A 7,744-nucleotide genomic window follows, 5' to 3' on the forward strand; every position below is an offset into this window, starting at 1 on the left:
TTCATGAGTCTAACAGCCTCAGGGTAGAAGCTGTTCCTCAGTCTAGTGGTTCTACACTTAATGCTCCTTAACCTCCTTCCTGAGGGGAGTGGGGCAAAAAGTGTGTGTGCTGGGTGGGTGGGGTCCTTCATGATGCAGGTGGCCCTCTTCCTGCGTCTGGAGGTGTAGATGTCTGTGATGGTGGGGAGACTGATTCCAACAGATTTCTGTGCAGCCTTCACCACTCTCTGCAAAGCTTTTCTTTCTGCAACTGTGCAGCCTCCATGCCACACGTTGATGCTGGAGCACAGGATGCTCTCCACTGCACACCTGTAGAAGGAGGTGAGGACTGAGCTTCCCAGACCAGCTCGCCTCAGCCGTCTGAGGAAGTAGAGTCTCTTATGAGCTTTCTTGATCAGGCTGGTGGTGTTGTTGCTCCAGCTGAGGTTGTCATTCATGTGTACACCCAAGTACTTGTAGCTGGAGACCACTTCCACCGCAGATCCTCTTATGTTCAGGGGGGTGTAGATGTTTTTGTTCCTTCTGAAGTCCACAATCATCTCCTTTGTCTTCTTCACATTGATGTGAAGGTTATTCTCTCTGCACCAGCTCCTGAGTCCTCCTGAGTCCTGCGTCGACTGAGATATTGCCAGTTTTGTCTACTTATATATACCAGTGGCAGCCATCTTGAATTAAATTAACTCCAAAAAAATCAGTTGTTTATGCACATCCAGTGGTTATTGTGTAAAAATTTTATTACAACCCATACAGCATTCATTCATTCATTCATTATCTTTACCCGCTTATTCCATTTTGGGTCACGGGGGTCGCTGGTGCCCATGTCCAGCAATCACTGTGCGAGGGGCGGGGTACACCCTGGACGGGTCGCAAGTCCATCACAGGGACACCCATACAGCATTTCATGAGCTATTTTGCTGACAAACAAACTTGACTCCAAAAGTTAATGCTAAGATTTTAAGCAAAGCTATTGCACAACGAGTAGCAGTTAGATTAATTGTTAATTATTTCCAGCTGCAAACACACCAAAGTTTAGCACAATAGTGACAACAGTGACTGAGTTGTAGGCATGTTTGTGTTGTCTATGTCAAGTTGGCTGTGGCAGCCATCTTAAGCAGTGTTGGCTCTACAAGCTCATTAGTTGCTCATCTAATAATTGTTTCCTGAAATTGTCACTAAAATTGGTCCAGTACTTTATTAGACATTTTGCTTACAGTCAGGCAGAACTGACTCCAAATAAGTCAATGGCAAAATTTTAAATCAAAATCTTGCATTATCTGTTAGCTTTCAGAATATAAATGTTGTAGATCAGTTTCAGCTACTACAACACCAAATTTTAGCTCAATACTTTTAAAATATGAGTTATATGGACATTTGTGTTTTTTAGGTCAGGTGGCTGTGGAGGCCTTCTTGAATTGGGTTGACTTCAAAAAGCCTTATTTTCTTAAAAAAAAAAAGTCTATTGGCTCAAAATATTTTACTAACAGGCACACACTCGGATTTACACGGGCAAAAAAAAAAAAAACAGAACTTAAGGGAAGCAGCTCTGTCATGATCACGAGTGCTTTTGTCTAGTTTTTTATAGCCTACACCTAAAACAACAATCTCGGCACGACATCTGGCTATTGCGTCAGAGAGAGGTGGTTTACGGTAAAAGGCCACTCAGTACCACGTGACCCCAGTAATGTTTGTAAACATGCGTCAGCCACATGTGATTGTGTGCGATTGAGGAAACGCTCTCTCCAGCGGCTCGGCCAATCAACGAGCGGGGGAGTGTCGAGGGCGTGGCTTCCGTGTTGCGCTATGGAAAATCGTTAGGGGATACACCGAGACAAACACGCGCCCAGACACTGATAATGGCAACTACAAGGGCAGAAACGGGAACCGGGTGGACCCGAGCCGCGCAGTAAAGGGCCGGGTCTGAGACGAGCCAGGAAACTGTTGGAAGATACGTAAGTTATTGATGTCATTACACTGCGCAGAGCGATTGCGTATGTTGCGTCGAGAATACCACTATGTAATTCATAACCATTGGAGCGCTGGGATGAAAAGGTAAGAGTCAGATCTTGGAGGCGCTCGTCAAACTAGGTTAAAGATGAATTAAAATTAAATAAGAGCATTAGCAATCACTCAGAGACAGGGGGCTTGCTAATGTGGACGACTGTAAACACTTTTTGACGTCCGGAACGTTTCATCGTCGACGTGACAACAGGTAAATGAAACTGCGTCAGCGCTAAGTCAGACGAGCCACATGAAATCAGGTGGGAATTTCTGCTGCGGTGGACGAGCGCGGCGTGGCGGCGGCCCGAAAACCCCGTTCGCGTCCGTTTTTAGGGCTACAAAACGTGGGCTCGGCGGGGATGGCGTGTCAAGGAAGAGCTCGGAATAGGATGCTGCGCAAGAGATGGATAGTGCGTAATCCTGCTGTGGGAGAGGACGGTGTTACGCAGTGGATATTTGGAGTGATCATTTACCGCCCGTGGCCTCTCATTTATTTCCCAATTCGCCACTTTTATCCCCCCCCCCAAAAAAAAAAAAAAAAAGCATAAAAACACGCATTTACTTGACGCACTAACCAAATATTTGGTCAGAGATCGACGCGGGAGGTTTTGTTGATTTCAGAGGAAGTAAATGCTCCGGCTTCAACAGTGACGCAGCTTTATTTGTGTTTCAGGTGGCGAGCTGATTTTTGCTGCGTCACACACATCCCACGGGTCAGAAACAGTGATCTGACGTCCTGGTGCGCACTTGATATGTTGAAAACAAGCTGCGCTTCCCGGACATAGGGGGAGCTGTTGAGTCGCGCGCTCCTCCAGCAGCTGCGACGGAATGTTGACACATGGGAGTCGCACATTATCGCCCGCCGTTTTCACCCGCGGCTGTTAGTAAAATTTCTCATGAACCGCATGACGGATTTGAATGAAACTCGCATTAAATAATCATTGGTTGAACATCTGTAACTGATTGTGTTTTGGAGTCGGACCTTTTCAAGATGGCCGCCACAGCTAATGGACTTTAGCAAACACTAAATGGACTATAAATCAGCCCGTTGTATTTTAACCAAACCTTTTGAAAACAATGACTGGATAGTCCTAAGTGTTTGTATTTTGGACTCACTCCAGTTTAAATTGAACTCTGCAGCTAACTAACTTTATGAAATACAAAAATGACTATAACTCAGCAATTTTTTACAGCTATTAAGCTAAAATTTGATATGTTAGTAGATGAGAGTCATTCCCAACTTAAAAATGTTGTGTGCCACACATATTTATCTTAAAAACTAATCTTTTAACTATCGGCATCAACTCGGTTTATCTGTTAACAAAATATCTCAACAACCACAGGTTAGATTTTAATGAAACCCTCCGAAAGTAATCATTTTATGAGCATGTAGCTGAGAGGAGTCCTCAACACAAATTTTAAGCATTAAGACATCATGTGGCAGAAGGCAGAGGCCATCTTGAATTAAAACTACATGAAAGGCGGTGGGCAGAATGCTAGGCCTTTAATTCCTCCACCTTCAACAATTTTTGTAGTGATGAAGTTTCCTAAAACATTCTAACAAATAAATACAACCAAGTTGCAGCTTTCTCTCTCTCAGCCAAGCTGTAATTTTGCACCGTTTGTGCCTTTTAGCAGATCTGTCGCCTCAGCTTGTAACGCACTCCTGCCAGAGCGCAACGGGACACCAAAATGACTCGTGATGACATCATTGCCATCTCCAGGCCTTTTCTCTCTGCCCTCTTATGACAACGGTGCAAGAAGGTGTGGCTCTTCCTGCCAAAACCGACAGGAGGTGAAGCGCTTCATCACCCCCGAGATGAAAACAAGACGCGGGAGGAGCTAACTCCATCCTGTCGAGTGGATTTGTTCAGCCATTAGATGAATCACCAGTGAAGCTCAGGAGTTGCTAAATCGCTGCGAAAATGTGAGGGGAGTGTGAGGGAGAGGAGAGGTGAGGAGGGGAGCTTTAGAAGTTTAATTATGTGTACTGAGTAGAAACTTGACTCCGAAGGGAATGATGTTATGGCAGCATTGAGGCAAGGTCTTGGGAAGATGACGACACAGATCAGCTGGCATCATTATCACTAGTGTTTATTTGCATTTTGCAAAAAGTGCACATTGGGTCTTGTACTTTCTACCCGATGTCCTGACCTGCCAAAGCTTGTCTCGGTCGCTGTTTGACGGAGAGACAGGATTTTTGCTTCCTGTAGCCATAATGTTTACCAGTTCTGAGGCTCCACAGCATAACAAGTGACCCACTTTCACAAACAAGGAAACATGACCTCAATAGGTTTTTTTGGTTGTTCTTTTGGGGTCATGCGCCGCCTCTCAAGTCGGAACAAAAACAGACGTCTTACCTCGCTTCGTTCAGATCATTTTGGGAGTTAAATGTTCTGAATTACAAAACTCCTCCTGCGTTTTCCAGCCGGAGCAGTAAAACATTGCGGATGTTAATGGATTCAGACAAAACAAAGACCACTTTGAAAAGACGAGAGGCTTTATGCGCAAGAATGTGTTTACAGCAAGAGGCCAGCCGTTACCTGCAGCTGATGGAAACCATCAGGGAAAATGTCAAGCAACCACAGCTCCCTCCTACGCTCAGATTATAGAATGGGAAGTGGCGTCAAGCCGAAAGATGACGGTGCTAAAATTAAACCCGGAGTGCTGCTGGCCTTGCTTCATGACGGTGTATTAATAGACAAGTGTGAGGCAGCATTTGTTCTCTGTAAAACTGAAGGAAGTGGTCTTGAGCTGACCCCAAACGAAGCTAGTGTGTGCACGGATCGGATCCTGTGGATGCGCAGCATGCAGCAAATCAATTTTGCATCGTTTAAATCTTGTGTTGCTTCGGTGTTTTTCAAGTTATGTCCACCCAGGTGTTCCTTGTCTTGGGAGACTGGAAACCTAATTTGCTTTGAAGCCCACAGCAGCCCGTTTGAACTCATTGCGCCACTCTTTTGTTATCCACAAGACATCTGATGTTTCCCAACAGGCAGAGAGTTTAGGAGCCAAGGCGGCGTGACGAAGCGTAAATCATCTCCTCAGTGTGCGGTGTTCGCTTACTCTCGTGCGGAGGATCGAACAAACGGACTCGTCAGAAAGTTTTAAGGCGCTTTCTTCAAATATTTAGCAATCTGCATGCCCCGAACAGAGGATGACACAGTGTAGAAGCGTATTTATGACCCGAACATTTGGCTTCGTGGAGTTTATGGCATCACATGAAAAGCAGCAGAACGTCAAGAGCATCAAGTCAGATTAGCTTGGACGTTGGGAGGTGATGCCGGCCCAGTTTTAGATGAGTCAACATGCAACTTTTCCTCAACTGCACAAATGTCAAGGAGTGGTTTAAAAATGCATTACCTTGATGAGGTCACTTCTCTCTCCTGATAAATTAGGACCTGTAATCTGTAAGAGGATTTACCACCTACCTTGTTTACACGTGTGCCTACACTCCGCCTCACTCACACATGCAGGCGTTCCTTTAACTTCTCTAAAGAGACCAAATTCAGGTTTTTATTGTTTTTTTTTTCCTGATGTCATTGTTTACCTCCTAACTTTCTCTCTGCCAGAGTTTATGTGTAAAGCAGACATCCCATACAGTTTGACTCCAAATTAAAGCCGCGGTTGCGTAACACTCTTGTTTTGGTTGTAGATAGAGAACTTTACTAATTAGCTTTTATGTATGTGAATGATTCTATAAAGTGCCCTGAGACAACTTTTTTGTGATTTGGCGCTATATAAATAAACTGAATTGAATTGAATTAAAAGTGGCCTATGCGCCTTTAACAAGCAGTGGATGGTCAGGTGACTCAGCAGAAAAAATGCACTGCAAGACCTCTACCTGAACAACAGACTGTTAAAACAACAACAACAACAAAACAGCTGGGAGTGAAAAGAACAAGAGGGTACAGGCCAGGAAGAGAATCACAAATACAATTTTTTATTTAAAGTCATCAGAATATATGAAGACATAAAATAACATCAGATCAGTTGCAGCCTGAACAAAGCATGTTTTAAATCTGACTCAGCTTTCTTGTAAATGGTGTCAAACTATGTGAAAACAAACAATATTTAAATCCCATTTTTAAATTGACACAAACCGATGAGTTTATTTTTACATTTGACAAGTGCCTGGAAAAAAAAACAAGTCCGAATGAATATGCTTTGGAAACCAAAACACTAAACTCGACTAACTGAAGGGAAGATTGGAGACATTCAGGAAAAACACATTTCGCCATCATCAGGATGACTTGATGCCAGACAGAGATACTGTAGTATCCATTTATTTCTTGTTTAAACTGTTATGATTTTGTTTTTTTATATAAAAAGAAGCACCAAAGACAAGTGATAAACAAATTCCTCACAAGCTGCAGATTTTATTCAGCACTTATCAATTTTTTTACCTTTTTCAGGATCTTTCACCTCAGCCACACTTGGACTGGGAAACAGGACTGGACGCCTAAGGAGGACACTGTGTTCTGTCCTCCAAAGAAGACTGCAGAGAGAAGCTCGGACCCAGTTTCCTACAATGCGATTCTCAGGCAGTTTTTGTTAAGCTCCATATTTGTGCCTCTTTTGTTACTACGTCGCTTCTTCTCGACATGTTGGCCTTCTGACGCCCTCATAACACGAGCTGCTGAGCTGAGGGTGCTGAAAGTTACAAGTCTGTAGCATCAAACCCCCAAAAACCTCAGTAAAGCTTAGACAAATACATGTGTTTATAGTACACTGTGAAAAAGCTTTATCTTTGTTGGGCAAAGGAGCACCAAAATTAACGTCAAAGACTAAAAGACCTGCAGAGTTTGGTGTTTCATGTGTTTAAATGTATTTTCTCATATTAACTAAACATTATTTGATTTATTTAGCACTTTAAAACAAGTCCTATTCACTGTTTTTTTTTTTGTTTGTTATTGAAGTATGCAGATGAGTGATTGCAATAATCTTTTAGCAAGTTAATAGGAAAACATTTCTTAGAAAGTTTAACGAATGTCATTTGAACCTCAACTAAAGGAAATGTGGCAGCTGGTATGTCTGAACATGAATCATTAGGTGTGCTTCATTATGATCACACAGATTAGTTATAAAACATGTTCAAAACTGATGATGTCACTTTCTTCCCATTTCTGGACAGCTGTGGACATCCTAAAGTCATCCTCCCCAGGGAACTGGTTTCAGATGGTGTCTTAGAGTCTAAAATCCGTCTAGCACCATTTGAAATCGGTGTTCTTGAGCGGGAACAAACTTCAGGACTGGAGCCCAGATTTGCAGCATGGAAGCATTGTTTGCATTTATAGTTATACATATGCATGCAATTTTACTTTGGAAAAAAAAAAAAACAACTACTAATGTTGATGGTGTGCCTATTGATGCATCCCACATCTTGATAATGTTTGTTTCACCAGATGGAGAGTAAACAGCGTTGGGAGTCCAGTCCTCGGACCACTTGAACCCCCCTCCTACAAAGGCTGACCGTTTTCTTCTGGTGTTCAGAGTTTCCATCAAGTCTAGCACCATTTGAAATCGGTTAGAACGTGGAGGGACAGTCGGCATGCAATTCCTAAAAGCGCCAGGAGATGGCATCATCGCACTTTAATGAAGGGTTGGAAGACGCAGCAGTCAGAGGTCCTGAAGGGCCCATCCATCCATCCATCCATTATCTTTACCCGTTTATTCCATTTTGGGTCACGGGGGTCGCTGGTGCCCATGTCCAGCAATCACTGTGCGAGGGGCGGGGTACACCCTG

This window comes from Nematolebias whitei, chromosome 7, assembly GCF_014905685.2.
Source record: "Nematolebias whitei isolate Nwh7 chromosome 7, NemWhi1, whole genome shotgun sequence".
Lineage (NCBI taxonomy): Eukaryota > Metazoa > Chordata > Actinopteri > Cyprinodontiformes > Rivulidae > Nematolebias > Nematolebias whitei.